This window comes from Vulpes lagopus, chromosome 9 (genome assembly GCF_018345385.1).
Source record: "Vulpes lagopus strain Blue_001 chromosome 9, ASM1834538v1, whole genome shotgun sequence".
Taxonomy (NCBI): Eukaryota; Metazoa; Chordata; class Mammalia; order Carnivora; family Canidae; genus Vulpes; species Vulpes lagopus.
Window position 1 is genome coordinate 51,467,700 of NC_054832.1, and position 18,910 is coordinate 51,486,609.

An 18,910-nucleotide genomic window follows, 5' to 3' on the forward strand; every position below is an offset into this window, starting at 1 on the left:
ACTTAGACATTGCTTGTTACTCCCTTGCCCAATTTTGATGTAAATAGACAAGTACAGAAGCCAGGGCCTGAGAAGGGCATAGTGACCAGGGACTTGAGTACACTTCCTTAAAAAGTACTATGGCAGGACAAGAAATGAATTAAAAGACAAAGAGTACAAGAGAAAAAGTAATATAGAGATCTGAACAAGCTTTATCTAAGTTTAGAGTGTATATACTTTTTTCGTATAATCCTCTCCTAATTTTCTGAGGATTATGATCTATTGTCATGGAAAACAATTATGACATTATAGAGAATGCAAATTAGTGTTTATTGAAAAATCCATGTGTCAGAAGGTTTTCTCATATGATTTTACATTAATTCTCACAAAAAAACCCTGTAAATTAAGTCTTGCTCTCTACAGACTAGGAAATTCAGTCTTAAGAAGTGAATAGTGAAAGTTATTTCTACCACAACATGTCCACATAGAAAACTAATAGAATTTATGGACTTCAGACACATTGAATAGCACCATGGAGATCAACAACAGTACTAAAGGGAAGGGGTCAAATGTAATACTCAAAAGCACTGCTCCACAGTATAACTTTCTGAAATGATGGAAATGTTCAATATCTATGTCTGTCCTTTCCAACACAGTAGCCACTAGCCACCTATGCTACTGAGCAATTAAAATGTGGTTCATGCAACTGAGGAATTAAATGTCTGATTTTAATTAAATTTGAATTTAGGGATGTCTGGGTGGCTCAGTGGTTGAGAGTTTGCCTTTGGCTCACGGCATGATCCTGGGGTCTTGTGATCAAGTCCCACATGGGGCTCCTGCAAGGAGCCTCCTTCTCCCTCTGCCTATGTCTCTGCCTCTCTCTCTGTGTGTCTCTCATGAATAGATAAATAAAATCTTTAAAATAAATAAATAAATTTGAATTTAAATAGCCACTACTATTGGACAGTACAGCTCTAAAGGATAGCTGGACTTTCTCCTGCATTTCTAATAAAAGTGCCCAGGGGTTAAGATGGCTAATACAAGAAAAGCACTGCAATTTTGAATTACCAGAATAAGACTTCTAGTTCCCTGGCCACATACTTCTTCTCCCTCAAGTTCTGACAAAACTGGACCTGGAGCACCTGGTGGCTCAGTCAGTTGAGCATCAGACTCTTGGTTTTGGCTCAGGTCATGATCTCATAGTCGTAGGATTGAACCCTTCATGTTCAATCTCTGTGCTTAGGGCAAAATTTGCTTCAGATTCTTTCTCTCAAAAAAATTTTAAAATCTTTAAAAAAAAATGGACCCACTGTATGTCAAGCTCTAATTCCTTTTTTTTTTTAATTCCAGTTAATTAACATTGAGTGTAATATTAGTTTCAGGTGTACAGTAGTACAGTGATTCAACAATTCCACACATCACCCAGGGCTCATCATAAGTGTACTCCCTAATCATCTAATCATCATCACCTACTTTACCCATTTTCCCCACTGACCTCCCCTCTGGTAACCATCAGTTTGTTCTCTATAGTTAAGAGTGTTTCTTGATTTCTCTCCCTCTTTTTTCCCTTTGCTCATTCGTTTTGTTTCTTAAATTCCACATATGAGTGAAATCATTTAGTATCTGCCTTTCTCTGACTGACCTATTTTACTTAGCATTATACTCTCTAGCTCCATCCATGTCATTGTAAATGGCAAGATTTCATTTTTTATGGCAGGATAATATCCCATTGTATAAATACATACCACTTCTTTATCCATTCATCTACCAATGGACACTTGGGCTGTTTCTATAATTTGGCTACTTTACATAATGCTGCTATAACACAGGAGTGCACATATCCCTTCAAATTAGCGTTTTTGTATTTTAGGGGTAAGTACCCACTAGTGCAATTACCGAATCATACCAAACTCTAATTCTTAAATACAGCAAATGTGCCACAGACATTGACGAAAAACTTTTAGCAGCTACTGCAAAATCCAGACAGGCCCTATTATATGGAAGCACCCAGAACTGCTTTTCATTTTTCACAACTTCTCAGCTGGAAGAATTCTAACTTTCTCAAAAATAATGTACTGATATATTAACTAAAACAGCTGGGTTTTTTGTTGTTGCTGCTGTTGTTGTTTTTCTGCCTGTTTTGTGAGGAGGAGCTGGTTTGGTTTTGGTTTTCATTATCAGCCTCATTTTTAAATGTCTCCAGTTTATTGTTTACTATCTGTGCAACCTCCTCCTCTAGAGATTTAGACCAAATAGATTTTTCCTGATTAGGTTGCTCATCATTATTTTCTGAGCTTCCAATTAAGTATCATCTGGCAATCTGGCAATTTTGTGAAACATTAAGGCAAGCTGTATTTCAATTTTGCCTTTTAACTTTTAACTTTCATTAAAGAGAATCTATTTTGAGGCCACTGATGAATTGAGACCTCCAAATATTTCATAAGTTCTGATGCCATGCCAAATCTATAAAAATCTACACTCTTCTTAAAAGGATTTGTTATATCGAATTCTATGACAGATCATTTACCAAATTGAGTATATATAACTAATTTTCTGGCTTCTCTCATTCAGTCTAATAAGTCACATTGAAATCCTTAAATTCTGGCCATTTCACAACTTCCCACAACTATTTCAGAATTAACACTATTTTTCTTTGGAGGAAGTATGAGGTGAAAGAAATACCTCATAGAGAGTATTCACAAGGTACCTATCCCTAATTTCACATAAATACTCACTTTTCTCGCCTGCTTCTTTGCTGAAATGAAAAAGAAAAAGAAGATGCAGATTTTTAATCCCTAGTGTGGACTAGGCATAAAAATTTCTGGCATATAAAGGGGTCAAACCTTTACCCTCAAGGTATTATGGCCTTCAAGTAACTAGCTAGACTTTGGAAGTGACATAAAGAGAATCTGAGCAAATACTAAACTCTCCAAAGCCAAAGAGCCTGAGTTGAATTCTGATTCCATTATCGAATATTAGACAACTATTATATATTATATATACACCTCTGTTTCTTCATCTATAACATGCAGATGATAATAATATCTCATAATGTTCTGAAAATTAAATAAGTCAATACTAAAACAGTAAGAACAGTACCTGGTACACTAGCATAAGTTAAAATAAGTATCATTAGAATTACAACATAAGAATGTTGAATAGAATTTTGGTGGTTATTCATTTTATGTGTATATTTAACATTTGCATGATTTTAGAAGCACTTTTTACACATACCTCTGGGACTTTAGTATTTAGATTTTAGAAACAGCAATAAAATGTTAAGCATTCATTTACAACTTGATACAAGCAGAATTCACAGAAAAGGAGTTTTTCATTCAATTTGGAAATTGGTATTGTGATAGATGTGTCAGTGATAGAGATACGAATCTTATATTCCTAATGGAAATTATGCTTACAATTCTCATAATGATAACAGTTATGGGCATTGCTGTATCTATGGATATATATTATATATCCAATATATATATTATATATTTATATAATTCATTCTTAGCAGATTTGCTTATTCGAGCAACCAGTATTAATCACCTTTATTTCATCTCTTTTTGCTCTTTTAATTCACCTCTATTTCTAAGTATGGGCAATAAAATTATCAACAAAAGTTTTCATGGCATTTATTCTAGTAAAAGATAAAGACATTAAATGCAAAGAAATCATACACATGTGAAAATTCAGCTGGTGTACAAGAATTTACTTGAGCATACTAATTGAAGAATTGGACATAGTCAATGAAATCAAGGAGTTGTCCCTAAAAAAGAAGGAATTGGACTCACGTCTAAAGGGTGAAAAAAGGTTAAATGCAGAAAGGAAGATCATTCCTAGAAAGAAAACAGCATGAAAAAAACCTCACAGAATAAAGTGAAGAAAATAAGGTAAATGGGGATCCCTGGGTGGCGCAGCGGTTTGGCGCCTGCCTTTGGCCCGGGGCGCGATCCTGGAGACCCGGGATCGAATCCCACATCAGGCTCCCGGTGCATGGAGCCTGCTTCTCCCTCTGCCTGTGTCTCTGCCTCTCTCTCTCCCTCTGTGACTATCATAAATAAATTAAAAAAAAAAAAAAAGAAAAGAAGGTAAATGAGATCCTCAACAAAGCTGGAATGGTAGGTAAGGAAAAGATCATACAGAGACTATAAAGCCACGTTAAGGAGTTTTACTCATATCCTACAGAATCCACCGAAGGATTCCTAACCAGGAAGGGGGAGGAAACAAACATAATCGGACTTGCTTTTACCCAAGATCGATAAATCTACAATGAGAAGACAGATTGGGGAAGAGGGAGGCAAGAGTTAAATAGATTAGTTGAGAGGCTATTTCAGTATGGTATCTTAGTCTACCAGGTAAGCAGCAGAGATGGAAGGAAGCATAAATTCAAGAGATAATTAGGGTTCCTGATGATTCACTGGATGTGGGAGTTGAGAAAGAAGGAGGTATAAAAGATACCTTCTGCATTTCTAGTTGTATAACTGGATGAGATTTAGGGAGGGAAAAACAGAATTTTTTGGACATGTTGCATTTAAAATGTCTTTGAAATTTTCAAGTGAGGATATCAGGTTCACAGTGGGGGAATTCCTTATTTCAAATAAAATAAAGTAGCTGGTACCACACTACTCTTCCTTTTTTTTAAGATTTATTTATTTATTTATTTATGACAGACAGAGAGAGAGAGGCAGAGACACAGGAGGAGGGAGAAGCAGGCTCCATGTGGGGAGCCCGATGCGGAACTCGATCCCAGGACTCCAGGATCCCACCCTGGGCCAAAGGCAGGCACTAAACCACTGAGCCACCCAGGGATCCCCCACACTACTCTTCTTACAGTAGTAAATGACTGTAAAACTGGACAAAATATATGAAACAATGTTTTTGAACCTTAGTAAAAAGGCAGCATTTAACTGATCCCTGAGAAAGAGGAAACACATATGCTAAGCCCCATAATATCCATAAATTTCTGCCCAGGAAAATTTTTAGACTATAACATAGGGGATAAAGTTAAGCAGAGCACAGCAATATCACTGAGCTGAGGAGATAGATATCAAAATTTGGAAGTGCTGAAGTGGCTGAAGTTTATGGGACTGGATACTGTAGACAAGGAAGCTACACTGAAAAAGATCTCACAAATTTACATAGGAAGCATCTAAACACTTTTGCTAAATTTTTAAACTGTTCATGCATACAGGAAGACTCAAAAAAGTCCAGTAGAGAACTACGTCTAAGAATTTTTTTTTTAAGATTTATTTATTCATGAGAGGCACGAGAGAGAGAGAGAGAGAGAGAGACATAGGCAGAGAGAAAAGCAGGCTCCATGCAGGGAGCCCAACGTGGGACTCGATCCCAGGACTCAGGGACTCCAGGATCATGCCTTAGGCTAAAGGCAGGCACCCAACCACTAAGCCACCCAGGTGTCCCACGTCTAGGAATTTGTAAAATAAAATGGATATTCTGGTGGTTGCAAACTGCTTAGAAAACAGAAATTCTGGGATCCCTGGGTGGTGCAGCGGTTTATCGCCTGCCTTTGGCCCAGGGCGCGATCCTGGAGATCTGGGATCAAATCCCACGTCAGGCTCCCGGTGCATGGAGCCTGCTTCTCCCTCTGTGTCTCTGCCTCTCTCTCTCTCACTGTGTGCCTATCATAAATAAATAAAAACTTAAAAAAAAAAAACGAAAATAGAAATTCTGACCAGCCAAAGTGGAGAGACCTTACTGAACTCAGACACTCTGCTGACACTTCACAGAAAGGTGATATCATTGGAGTAGGCACTCAAGCTAAGGTGTACTCTAGACTTTAAAATAGTTGATAAAACTATAAAAATAGGCTCTGAAAAATAGATGATCCACTAGCAAATTATCTGTCTGCCAGCTAAAAACCCAATATTTCTTAAAGGAAAAATTTTAAAATTCATACTTTCAAAAACATCTTAGAGTGTTTATTACAGGGCAGCCTGGGTGGCTCAGTGGTTTACCACCACCTTCAGCCCAGGGCATGATCCTGGAGACCCGGAATCAAGTACCACATCGGGCTCCCTGCATGGAGCCTGCTTCTCCCTCTGCCTGTGTCTCTGCCTCTCTCTCTCTCTCTCTCTCTCTCTCTCTCTCTGTGTGTGTCTCATGAATAAATAAAATCTTTTTAAAAAAGAATGTTTAGTACAAAATAAAAAATTAATAAATGTGAGGGCGCTTGAGTGGCTCAGTCGGGTGGGTGTCTGACTCTTAATTTAAACTCAGGTCATGATCTCAGGGTCATGAGAGTGAGCTCCAAGTCGGCTCTACACCAAGCATGAAGCCTGCTTAAAATTTGCTCTCCTCTCCCTCTGCCCCTCTAATTCTATCTCTAAAAAAAAAAAAAAAAAAAAAAAAGTAAAGTGAATTAACAAGCCCAGGACAGCAGAGTGTACTTCCCAATTCTCATGATAGAGTCTGGCATCTCTAAGATACCCCAGCAGCTTAACCTAAGCGCCAATGAAATAAAAAATAACAAAACAACAATACAATTAAAGCAAAGCAAAAACAAATACAAACATACATATATAATCATATAAATGGCAATACATAAAGGGGGAAAGAGAAAATAAGTAGAAAATTAAAACTACTAGATCAGACAAGTGCAACTCAATAATTATATCATCTGTGGTTTCACTATATTAAGAAAAATATTTCTGGAAAATATTTTAAATAGAAATTAAATAATTTAATTGAAGGAAAACCAAATTAGTGTCTTTGAAGATCCAGAGGATGATATATCTAAAAAAAGAGAGAAAAAAATATGAAGACAGTACAATCATGAGGGAAAAGAAAAATGAATGATGATTTAGGATATCTAATAATCATGATACTTCAGATGAAAAAAGTAACAAAGGAAAAATTATATAAATTACAAAGGGAAATTCACCTCATTTAAAGAAAGATTTGAGAGGCACCTGGGTTGCTCAGTTGGTTTTAACATCCAACTCTTGGTTTTGGCTTAGGTCATGATCTCAGGGTCATGGGATCAAACCACCAGGTTCCACACGCAGCACAGAGTCTGCTTGGAATTCTCTCCCTCTCCCTCTATGCCACTGCCTACTACCCCCCCCCCCCCCAGCTTACTCTCTCCTTCTCCATCTCTCTCTCTCTTTAAAATAAAATAAATATGGGATGCCTGGGTGGTTCAGTGGTTGAGCAACTGCCTTGGCTTGGGGCATGATCCCAGAGTCCCAGGAATGAGTCCCACATCGGGGACTCCTACAGATGTGATTAAGGATCTTGACATGGTGAGATCATCCTGGATTACTTGGGTAGTCCCTAAATGTCAATGTAAGGGTCCTTATAAGAGAGAAACAGATAATATACTATGTACAGAAGTGAACAGGGACTGAGATTAGAGTGATATAGACACAGACAAGAAATTCTAACAGTCACCAGAAGCTGGAAAACAAGATGCATTCTGAATGCTCTCTATTGCTCATCTATTCTGAAGATCCTCTAAACATTTAGAGCAAATTTTTGTAGCATATTTAGGATCTGAAAGAGGCAAGGAATGAAAGCCTCTTCTAGAGCCTCCAGAAGGACTGTGGGACTGCTGACACCTTGATTTCAGCCCAGTGATACATATCTCAGGCTTCTGGCCTCCGAACTGTCCAGAATAAATTTCTGTTGTTTAAGCCACATAGTTTGGGATAATTTGTTACAGCAACCACAGGAAACTAATAAACAAGGCTAAAGAGAAAATTTTATAAGTTGCCACATGGTAAGAACAAGTTACTTCAGAAGGCAAAAGAACCAGACAAATACCAGACGCCTCCTCTACAACTCTGGAAGCTAAAAAACAATAGATTATCTACAAACAATTGATAAATTAGAACAGCGAGAATCCTAAAGTTAGTATATCAATTACCTGTCAGGGTGAAAGATATACGAGGATTCAGACAATATATAACCAACATGCCACATCTGAAGAAAATGTTTGAAGAAATTAGGCAAATGGGTTAAAACAGAGAAAGATGAAAAGAAGGGAAAGGGTGGAAGACACGAGCTTTTCAATACATTATTATTAAATCTAAATGGATAAAGAGAATGTGTAATATAATTAAAAGATATTTTGAAAAGAAAACTTAATAGCTGCCTTAAAAGTCATAAACTTTTTCAGCACAACAGAGATATTGTAGGGAGAGAAAAAGTAAAATCACGTTAGATATATCGTCGTATTGGAGAGAAAGCAGTGATAAAATAAAGCATGGAGGAGATGATCATTAGTATCCTGCTTTCATATAATAATAAAGACATACATATTAGAAACATAAAATGAAAATTATGGTATAAAAACACGCAGAATTCCTAAATGAACAAGAAGAAAGGAGGTAATTAAATGTAACTTCAACAAGTCTGCAAAAATAAACAGAAAAAGGAAACAGTATAATTAAAGAAACAGTCATCTTAAATAAGATGGAAAAAAAAGGAGGACAACAGATTTTACACTAAACAGAAATGGGCTGGATTCTCCTATTGTAAACAGCATGGTTAGCAATGTGTTGGGTTTTTTATAAGAAACAAATTAACTCAAAGTGATTAGGAAAAATGTTTTCAATCTTTAAATGGGCCATGAGATACCACAGGAATGCCAAATTCCAGAGTCTAGAAAAGTACACTGGTGCCTAATGGACTGCTGCAAAGAGAGAAGCAACATGTCCTGTCAATCATTTCTTAAGGACAGAGAAAAGCTCCAATTTTTACTCACAGCTTCCAGTAAAGGTCTGTAAGTCACACTTCCAATCCAAGAGTTGATATAAAGGGTAATAACATGGGCATTTCACAGTAATGAATGAAAAGATACAATTCCAGGGGAACCAAGAGACATAAGAATAGAGACAGCAAATAAAGATGTCAACAAATCATTGTAAAGGACATGAAACATAATCATGGTATAAGGCATATGTAGCTCAGCATCAAAATACTATAAATATTGATTGTGAAAACCAAAGAGTGATAAAACTACATTGAGAGGCAGGAGGAATAGGAAGATTCATGTAAGTAAAGTAAATTCATAACTATAGTGACAAAAGCCAGTATGTATCTAAAATCAGTAAATTAAAAACTAGCAGAAGTAGCTAAAGAAGATTGATATAAAGAAGGACATACAGTTTCCCTCTAAGGGACCGAATCTAGGGCAGAGAGAAGTGGGGTAGAAGAGTGGTATATTTTGTCATAACCTTTTAAATTGCTTGATTTTTAAGCCTTATACATATATTGGATTAATTAAAATTTGAATTATTTTTCTAAAGCTCAATGAGGCACAAAATAAATTCAGTAAATTTATAAGATAGATCTCTTTCTTTAAATGTCAGTCTTTATTAAAAAGGTGCTCCAGTTTTCTCAAAAGATCAATATTATCATTTTTGTGACATCAGTCTCCTATGTGTACTATTGTTAAAGGTTGATGTATATTAATGACTGTCATGTGGCAGTCTAGAAAGAATATTTTCCTTGGAATAGAGAGAATTGCAGAAGATTATCATTGTACATTTATCTTTTCTTCCATGTCTTACCAAATTTCTAAAAATCCTTTGCACTCTAAAACCTCTGCTTGGGATCCCTGGGTGGCGCAGCGGTTTGGCGCCTGCCTTTGGCCCAGGGCGCGATCCTGGAGACCCGGGATCGAATCCCACGTCGGGCTCCCGGTGCATGGAGCCTGCTTCTCCCTCTGCCTGTGTCTCTGCCTCTCTCTCTCTCTCTCTCTCTATCATAAATAAATAAAAATTTAAAAAGAATAAAATAAAATAAAATCTCTGCTTGGTCACCCTTTGATGTGAATATTGAGGAAATGTAATAAACTGGAAAGAGTATGGAATTTGAAGCCAGATCTAACTTTAAATTTCCAACTTTCTAGCTTAAGCTATTTATTAATTTATCTAACCTATGGTTTCTCATTGATAAAATGGAAGTAGTAATTCCATTTTTACATAAAAGAAACATGTAAAATATCTTTAAGTGTGTTTGGCATACAATAGGTATTCAATAAATGATCAGTGTTCTATTACATGGATTTCCATGGTATTTTTTTTTTAAGTAGGCTCCACATCCAGCATGGAGCCCAATGTGAGGCTTAAACTCACAACCCTGAGATCAACACCTGAGATGAGATCAAGGATAACTTGACCAACCAAGCCACCCACGAACCCCTCCAAGCGATCATAAATTCACAAGCATACCAAGCAAGGTAACATTTCCTTTTAAAGTTTAAATTATCATGGCATTACTCTCCGCAAGCCTAATTACCAAAAACTATTACCCCCAGAATGTCCCCAGTTATTTTGGGACATCCCAAGGAGTCCTCACAATTGCCCAGAAACAAGTCATCCCACACACCCACTCAATTTCCTTATGTCTCCATGGTTCCTGCCTGTGAACCACCTTGAGAAATCTCCCAGACCAACTCTACTACCACCTCGCATGACGACTGAGATGGGAGCGAAGGCTACTGCCTGAAGAGGCAACTAGGCCAGGGCACTGCCGGATAAAAGGGAAAAGCCTCTTTCCTAAAGTTATGTTATACTACATGATAAGATTTGTTAAGTTTTTGAGGAGACAATTTAAGTTTAGGAATTGGGATTTAATTTTTTTTTTCCAAATGAGGCAGGTTTTGTTCTGTGTATGGAAATTACTGCAGATATTTTTTCTGTCCTTGGTAAAAATAGGAAAAAAAGTCATCCTAATGTTCAAGATTCAGGTGGGAGGCATGTTTTGAATAAAAAATTTTGTGGATCAAAAATACCTTGGTATCAGTCAATATGACCCAGCCTGGAGGATACAGTTGATCCTTAGCGTTTGTGACTTCCATATTTGTGAATTTGCCTACTCACTAAAACTTAGTTATAACCCCAAAATCAATACCCATGGTGCTTTCATGGAAACTCACAAACACGGACATGCAAAGAGTTGTGAAAAATTTATCACCCATGTACATTCCCAGCTGCACTCAAACAAGACAACACTCTGCCTTCTTATTTTATTTCTCATAGTATAAACAGGAGTCCTTCTCAGTACATTTAGTGCCCTTCTCCACATTTCCGTGCTTTTTTAGTGGTAATATGAATGTTGAAAATGCTCCAAGCCTAGAGCTGAAGTATTGTTGTCTAGTGTTTCTGAGAACAAGAAGGCTATGCAATGTCTTATGAAGAAAATAGGAAGGATAAGCTTCCTTCTGGCAAGAGTTTTAGTGCTGTTGGGTGTTAATTCAAAGTTAATGAATCAACAATATATATTAAATAAGAGTTTTAAAAAACAAACACAAATAAAACAAGGTTATATACTGACTGGTTGATGAAAATATTGTGACTGGAGGCTCACAGGCACCTAATGTGGGGCAATGATTCAGTATTCAGTAATTCAATGTTCCCAAGAATACCTACCTAACTACTATGAATAATGAGCATCTACTGTATTCTGATTTGTTAAAATAGGTGAGGCCCCTCTTCTCTGTCTGGGTACTAGAAAGAAATAAGCCAATGAGGCTTATTGTGACAGGCTTAGGAGGCAAGAACCAGTGAGATCTGATTCTGCCCTGAGAGAAGTTCTTGGGAATAAGTAGGAGGAAATAAGAAGCTCGAAAGGTCTGAGTTCCACTAACAAACTCAGTTGCTGTGGTTGGTATTATCCATCCATCAGAATGCACCCTTCTCCAACTCTCCCAGGCCTGGGAAGACGGAAATCCAGGGGAAGCCATCCACACTGGAGCTACCCTAACTAATCGATACCCAAGGATAAAATAGCCTGTTACTGGGGATCAGCTCTGGAGCCAGCAGCAGGTCCTAGAAATATACTCAATCTTAGATTTTCCTATTTGGGGCATGCACCTACTAAATAGGTTTCTTTTGTTTGTTTAAGTGTCCAGTGTTAAAAGGGTATTGATTTACTTGAACTAGGCAACTAGTCTAGAGTGAAGTGGAGTAAGTGATGGTAAATCAATAAAGTCAGCCTTCAGAAGCTATTTTGCAACACTTCAAAGTAACTGTTTGCTCTTCACAAAGTCTCACTTGAGAGTTATCTCAGCTTCTGACCATCCCTCTTGGCTGCATCTCCCAGATCTCTTTCAGAGCACTAGTTCTGTCCATCTTTAAACACGGTCATTCAAACCCAGTCTGTGGGCCTGAGTGAAAACCGATACCATTGGTTTCATTCTCAGCTCCTTCTCTTTCAAATGCAACACACGAATACACACACACAAGACCCTATCAGTCAGTGCAAATAAATACTGGGAGGCATTTTTTGCATTATTTTTGGATTTCAGCTCAATGAGCCCAAAATATATGCAGCATGGAAAAATGACACAAGAAGAGACAAAGAAGTGCCCTCCCAACTAGTTAATAATAGTAAACACTACAAGTGTTTACTTTGTGCTTCGCATAAAGTATTTTATCCATATGAACCCATTTAATTCTCACAACTACATGAGGTAGTGGTTTTCATAATCCTTATTTAAGACATACAGAAATTGAAGGATAGAATAGTAAAGTGACTTGCCCAAGACAGCACATTTTTGTAAATGACAGAAGAGGGATGTGAACTCAGGGAGTCTGACTGTAGAGTCTGTTCTTCACCACACTATAATACTGCCTCTCAAGTTATTTATAAAGTCATTAAAGTGAAAGACCATGCTTGGTTCCTCTCTAGCATTTCCTAGCACATTGTGATTACACCACTGTTTTACAAATAGAAGTGTCTAAATGAGAACTTCCCAGGGGTTTGGATAATTTCTATAACACCAAACCACCTTGCAAATTTTCAAAGATTAGGGATGTCGAGTGTGGTATCATTACCAAGGACAAGATTATTGTTAGTTATTTGGTGGTGCTGCTTCTCCCTTTCCAGAAAAGCACAAGCTAATCTGAGAACCAACAGGTCTTTTCCCAGCTCTCCACCAGGATAATCCAGTTCCGATTTAAGGGCATGGAAATTTGGTTTGAAAAATATGGTTATGGTTCCATGGGCTTAGGGACATGATAACTCTTCTTGATTTGCTGACTGGAATATGAGATGAGAAAAAGGTAAGATGAATCTAAGATTACATGCTCCAAGGAGATGCTACCGTGTTTATGGCTAAGGGTGACAGAAAACTGAGGAAGATAGGAAAGCATGTAAACAATAACAAGTCCATCTGCTTTTGCTATACTGAGACTGCCAACAAAGACATCTGTTAGCCTAGTAGTTCTGTCTCTTGTCAGTCAAGAATTTACTGACTGCTTCTCAGGAAGATGCTCAGTGGCAAACATTCTACAAAGACAAACACATTACGTAAATGCCATAAAATGTGTTGGAGAAATTTCTGGCCACTGCTAACCTCAACTGAGTAAATATGAACAGTTCATTAACATCCAGAGAAACATTCAGATCTGACACTCCAATCATTTTAAATATTTCAAAAGTGAGAAAATGCAATAGAAGTAACCCAAAATAAAGTATGTTTCTTACTATTTTGATAAATCAGTAATGCTGTATTTTTCTCAAACATGATTCTAGCCAGAATTTTAATAAACCAATTTGGACAATTGGGAGCAACACATTATTTCATTTGTTTGAAGATAACCATTGATTTCTCATATATAAGCTCCCTACTTCATTTAACTAGTTGTAGGCAATCTGTAAAAACATTTTAAATTAAACTACCTTTCTTTCATATGCTACTTTCCTCCAGACATAGAATGTAATATCTATTAGTTAGGAAATAACAATTTGGCATATATGTATTATATTAGAATGCTATCAAATCTGTTATCTAATCTATTATACAATTATAATGTTATCTATGTTAAAATTGGTCATGCTGTAAAAAGTTAGCATTGCCATTTATATACTAATATAGAATTACTTTATAATAAGGTATTGATTTTCAAACTGCTCTTCTGATGCTCAGGGTTCCAGGGTGTATAAGGAGCCTTGTTGGGTGAAAAAAAGGAAAAGAACTGAATGGACATGGGAATTGGGCTCAGGGCTCATGAGTACATCCAAATCAACTGTTAAATCTATCATAAATTATAGTTTTACATATGATTTTGGGGGGGGGGAATTTCTGGTCAAAAATGTATATAAACTACCTCTAATGGAATTCTATTATGCAAAAGAAAAATATTACAAATCCATACCTAAACTTCAACCTATAAAAATGATTATTATGTGTTAGTGGTTTCCAAAATAATATGCTTCAACTATGCTGAGCTAATAGTTTATGCAATTTAATATTAAATAAAATCTCAAATGTAATCAAATTTCACAAAATATTTGTCACAATTTAAGAGAAAACACTCAATCTGAAAAAAAAGGTGAAGTATCTAGATGTCTTTTCCCAAAACAAATATATAACCTTTCATAATAATTACCAAAATGAGGTAATGTTTTATTTTCTTTTTCATACCCATCAATACTTTCTTAGTTATTTGTACTTAAATTGACTATTTTTCTCCAAAGTATTCTACTATTCCCCTAGTTCATCTTTCTATTCTTCCACATGAATAGAAATGAAGCATTTGTATGATACAATAAAATTAAATTTAGCTCATCTGCCTGAAGTTCAAAGATAATTTAATTTCACATTTATTCGTTTATGGTATTTCTAAATTTATTTGACGTGCTGTGTTATTGTACAGGATTTTTTTTCACCTTTATAATTAAAACATGTTTCAGTTATTTCATCAGGATTCTACAAAATCTATATAAAGTTATGTAGGAAAGGAATACTCACAATCTCCTAATACAATTCCTTCATAAATGTCAGTGTGTGACCAAGTAGAAAGCAGCTATACACGAAAACCATTTTTTGCAAAATTAAACTATAAATTCTTTATTATTCTTCATCACTTTCTTAAAATTAGAGAGATCAATACATTCAAAACACTATAAGGAAATTCTGAAATTATTTTATCTAACACACCTTTTCATCATTTAACATGAAGACATTAAGACCCAGAAAAAAGAAAAAGAATTCCTATATAATAGCAAAATTGTGACCAAATTCTAGTCTTGGTCCAACTCAACTGTCAAGTGATTGGTGCTTCTGTGGATTCTCATTTCTATCACCTGGCTTGGATCAACACACCCAAGAAACAAGGAGGACTGGGACCCATGAACATTCCCTTGGTATCAGACCCCAAGCGTACCATTGCTCAGGACTATGGAGTCTTAACATCTCGTTCAGGGGCCTCTTTATCATTGATGATAAAGGTATCCTTCGGCAGATCACTGTAAATGACCTTCCTGTTGGTCGCTCTGTGGATGAGACTCTGCAACTGGTTCAGGCCTTCCAGTTTACTGACAAGCATGGGGAAGTGTGCCCAGCTGGCTGGAAGCCTGGCAGTGATACTATCAAGCCTAATGTCCAGAAGAGCAAAGAATATTTCTCTAAGCGGAAGTGAGCGCCTCGCCATTTTAGGGCCAGGCTGTAGTGGGGCATCCATGAAAACAGAATCTTTTTTTGTACTATTGTCATGCTTATAACAAGACTTTAGACTCTGCAGATGTGGTATGTGGTATGGGACAAGACAGCCCTTTCCTGCAGGGGTTGGGGAGGCCAGCCTTTCTTCCTCTGGAGAGAATGGTCTGAGGTGTGCTATGGGGCAGGCCAACTGATATGTACAGTAGTAGCACTTTTGATCTTTTGTTGTTTCTATTAAACTTGAACTGAGAAAAAAAAAGAGTCTAAAGCTCTTTCAACTACATCATCATGGAACATAATATGGTAAGTGATACCATATATATATAATAAGTATATTAAGAAATTGTAGCTGCATGTCAAGATAACCTCCTGTGAACTCCTGCCCTCCTCTAGAAATTGTAACAACAACTAAAACACACACGACACAACTTTTTAGGATATATTTATATTTACCACAAGATTATAGGAATAAATATTCATTAACATTAAAATTAAAAATGGCAAGCATCAAGTAAATGACATATAGGCACTAAGGTTGCTTATGCCTTTTAAAATTCTCAATCTTTGGGGATCCCTGGGTGGCTCAGCAGCTTAGCACCTGCCTCCGGCCCAGGGCGGGATCCTAGAGTCCTAGAGTCCTGGATCGAGTCCTGGATCGAGTCCTGCATCGGGCTTCTCCCTCTGCCTATGTCTCTGCCTCTGTCTCTCTCTGTGTCTCTCATGAATAAATAAATAAATATATTTAAAAAAAAATAAAATTCCCAATCTTTGTGCTCAACATCACTAACCATCAGGGAAGTATAAATCAAAACCACAATGAGGTATCACTTTACACCTGTCAGAACAACTAGAACAAAAAAGGACAAGAAATAACAAGTGTTGGCAAGGATGTGGGAAAAAAGGACCCCTCATGCACTGTGGGTGGGAAAATAAATTGGTGCAGCCACCGTGAAAACAGTATGGAGGCTCTTCAAGAAATTAAAATAGAGAAAAAAAAACAAAACAAAACAAAACAAAACAAAAAAGAAATTAAAATAGAAATACCATATAGTCCAGTAATTCTACTACTGGATATTTACTCAAAGAAAACAAAAACACTAACCTTAAAAGATAAATGCACTCCATGTTTACTGCAGCATTTACAATAGCCAAGAAATGGAAATGATCCAAATGTCCATCCACAGATTAATGCATAAACATGTGGTATATATATACACAGTGGAATATTACCCAGCCATAAAATGAATGAAATCTTGCCATTTGCAACAACATGAATAGATCCAGAGGGTATTATGCCAAGTGAAATAAGAAATAAGTCAGACAAAGAAAGACAAATACCACGTGATTCCACTTGTAAATGGAATCTAAAAACAAAACAAAACAAATGAACGAATAAAAGGAGAAAGAGACCCATAAATACAAAGAACAAATTGATGGTTGCCATAGGGGAGAGTTATGGAGGGATGAGAAAAATGGGTAAAGTGGAATAGGAGATACAAACTTCCAGTTATGGAATGAGTAAGTCATGGAGATGAAAGGTACAGCATAGGGAATATAATCAACCATACTATAATAGCGTTGTGTGGTGACAGATGGTAGCTACACTTGTGGTGTACACTTGTGGCTCTGCTCACTTGGGGTGAGCAGAGCCTAATGTGTAGAGTTGTCCAATCACTATGCTGCACACCTGAAACTAATGTAACACTGTGTGTCAATCCATACTTCAAAATTTTTTTTAAACAGGGAAAAAAATAAAACAAAATCCTCCATCTTTGGAATGTCTCTCAGTTCAACCAAAATGACTGGAAAGCAAACAGCTTCTTTGCTTCCCTTCCACACTGGCCCAAGGAGGCAATATCTTTGTCCTAGGGCACTCTTGGCTCTCTCACCTTTCCTAGGGTTTCAGTTGTAAGAATCATCTCTAATTTTCAGAGAATGTGCACCTATCTGCATTGTGGATGCATTCTCTTTTGAGTACTGACTCCTCCCTCCATCCCAAAACCTTACAAGGAAAAACTTCTTTGCATCATACCCTATTTTGGTCACTCTCTAATAGCCATATATCTTTCCAATATGGATAAATATGTTTATGATTCTGTGTGTTTTCTGTTGCCATGACTGGATATATTTTTTAAACAAACTGGGGTACAATTACAAAGTCTAATTTAGTAAATACGCAAGATAGTATATACTAAATTGACCTAGGACTGGGGGCCCGGGGAATATAAGGGATATGAGAATAAGGAAAAATATAATTTTTAAAAGCTAACAAAGGGATGGGTGGCTTAGTGGTTAAGCATCTGCCTCTGGCTAAAACCGTGATCCCAGAGTCCTGGGATCAAGTCTCGCATCGGGCTACCCACTGGGAGCTTCTCCCTCTGTCTGTGTCTCTGCCTCTCTCTCTCTCTCTCTGGATCTCTCATGAATAAATAAATAAAATCCTTAAAATAAAAACTAACAAAACTGCTATTTAATCTAAATAATTAAAAAATAAAATAATCTGAGGAATTTGTTCAGAACTGGAAGAGACATCATAGACTAGTGTTTAAGATGAAGAGCTTTTGAGCACTTTAAGAAATAGGCAATCATCATTTGGAGGGACTCTAAAGACTGTCTGACTATAGATCAAGAGAGAAATATTTGTTCATGGACAGTCGAAATTGATATTAAGCACTGGAGATACAGGCTAGCTATTAAAATGTCATTGGTAGAGAATATACTGATCTCAAAATTAAACCCAAATCAATTAGGCTAGCATAGTGGGATTACAAAATAAATTATACTACAATATGTGGAAAAGGAAACAAATCTAATCTTGTCAATGAATAACACGCTACTGAGTTACTGGAAAATTTAAACTTTCCAATTCATATACTCTCAGTCACTTAGGGTTTAACTAGTCTCTTTCTAGTCCACAACATTCCATTTCAGGAAAGTATATTCCAGGGGCTCTCCCTGTACTCTCTCCAAATTGCCAGAACAATTCTTCCCACCCTACTTGCTCTTCTACAATGTGATCTTAACATTTCCCATCAAGAAATGACATCTAAGTCCCTCCCTCTCAAATCTGGATGAACTTCTGATTGCTCCAAACAGAGTATGGTGAAAGTGACACGTAATTTCCAAAGCTAGGTCATAAAAAGTGATAAAGCTTCCATCTTGACGACTGGGACACTTGCTGTGAGAACCCAAAGCTGCCGTGTAAGAAGTTCAACTACCCAAGACTTCTGTATTTTGAAAACCAGACTACATGTCAAGCCCAGGTGGCAGCCCCAGACAAGGCCGTAACCAACAGCCAACATTGGCCACCAGATATATGAACAAAGACACCTCCTAATGACTGCAGCCCTAGCACTCAAGTTACTTTCAATCAGTGAGTATTCTTAGACAAGGTTTTACACATATGTTGAAAAGAAAAAGTATCCTCACTAAGCCTTGTTCTAATTTCTGATTATAAAATCCATGAGCATAATGACACGGTTGTTTAACACCAATAATTGTTTGAGTAGTTTACTG

General features: G+C 36.8%; 1 pseudogene; it reads left to right on the top strand.

The window, feature by feature from the left end:
* Positions 1-15,374, top strand: part of LOC121498598 — a 31,708-nt pseudogene extending 16,334 nt beyond the window's left edge.
* The last annotated feature ends 3,536 nt before the right edge of the window (positions 15,375-18,910 follow it).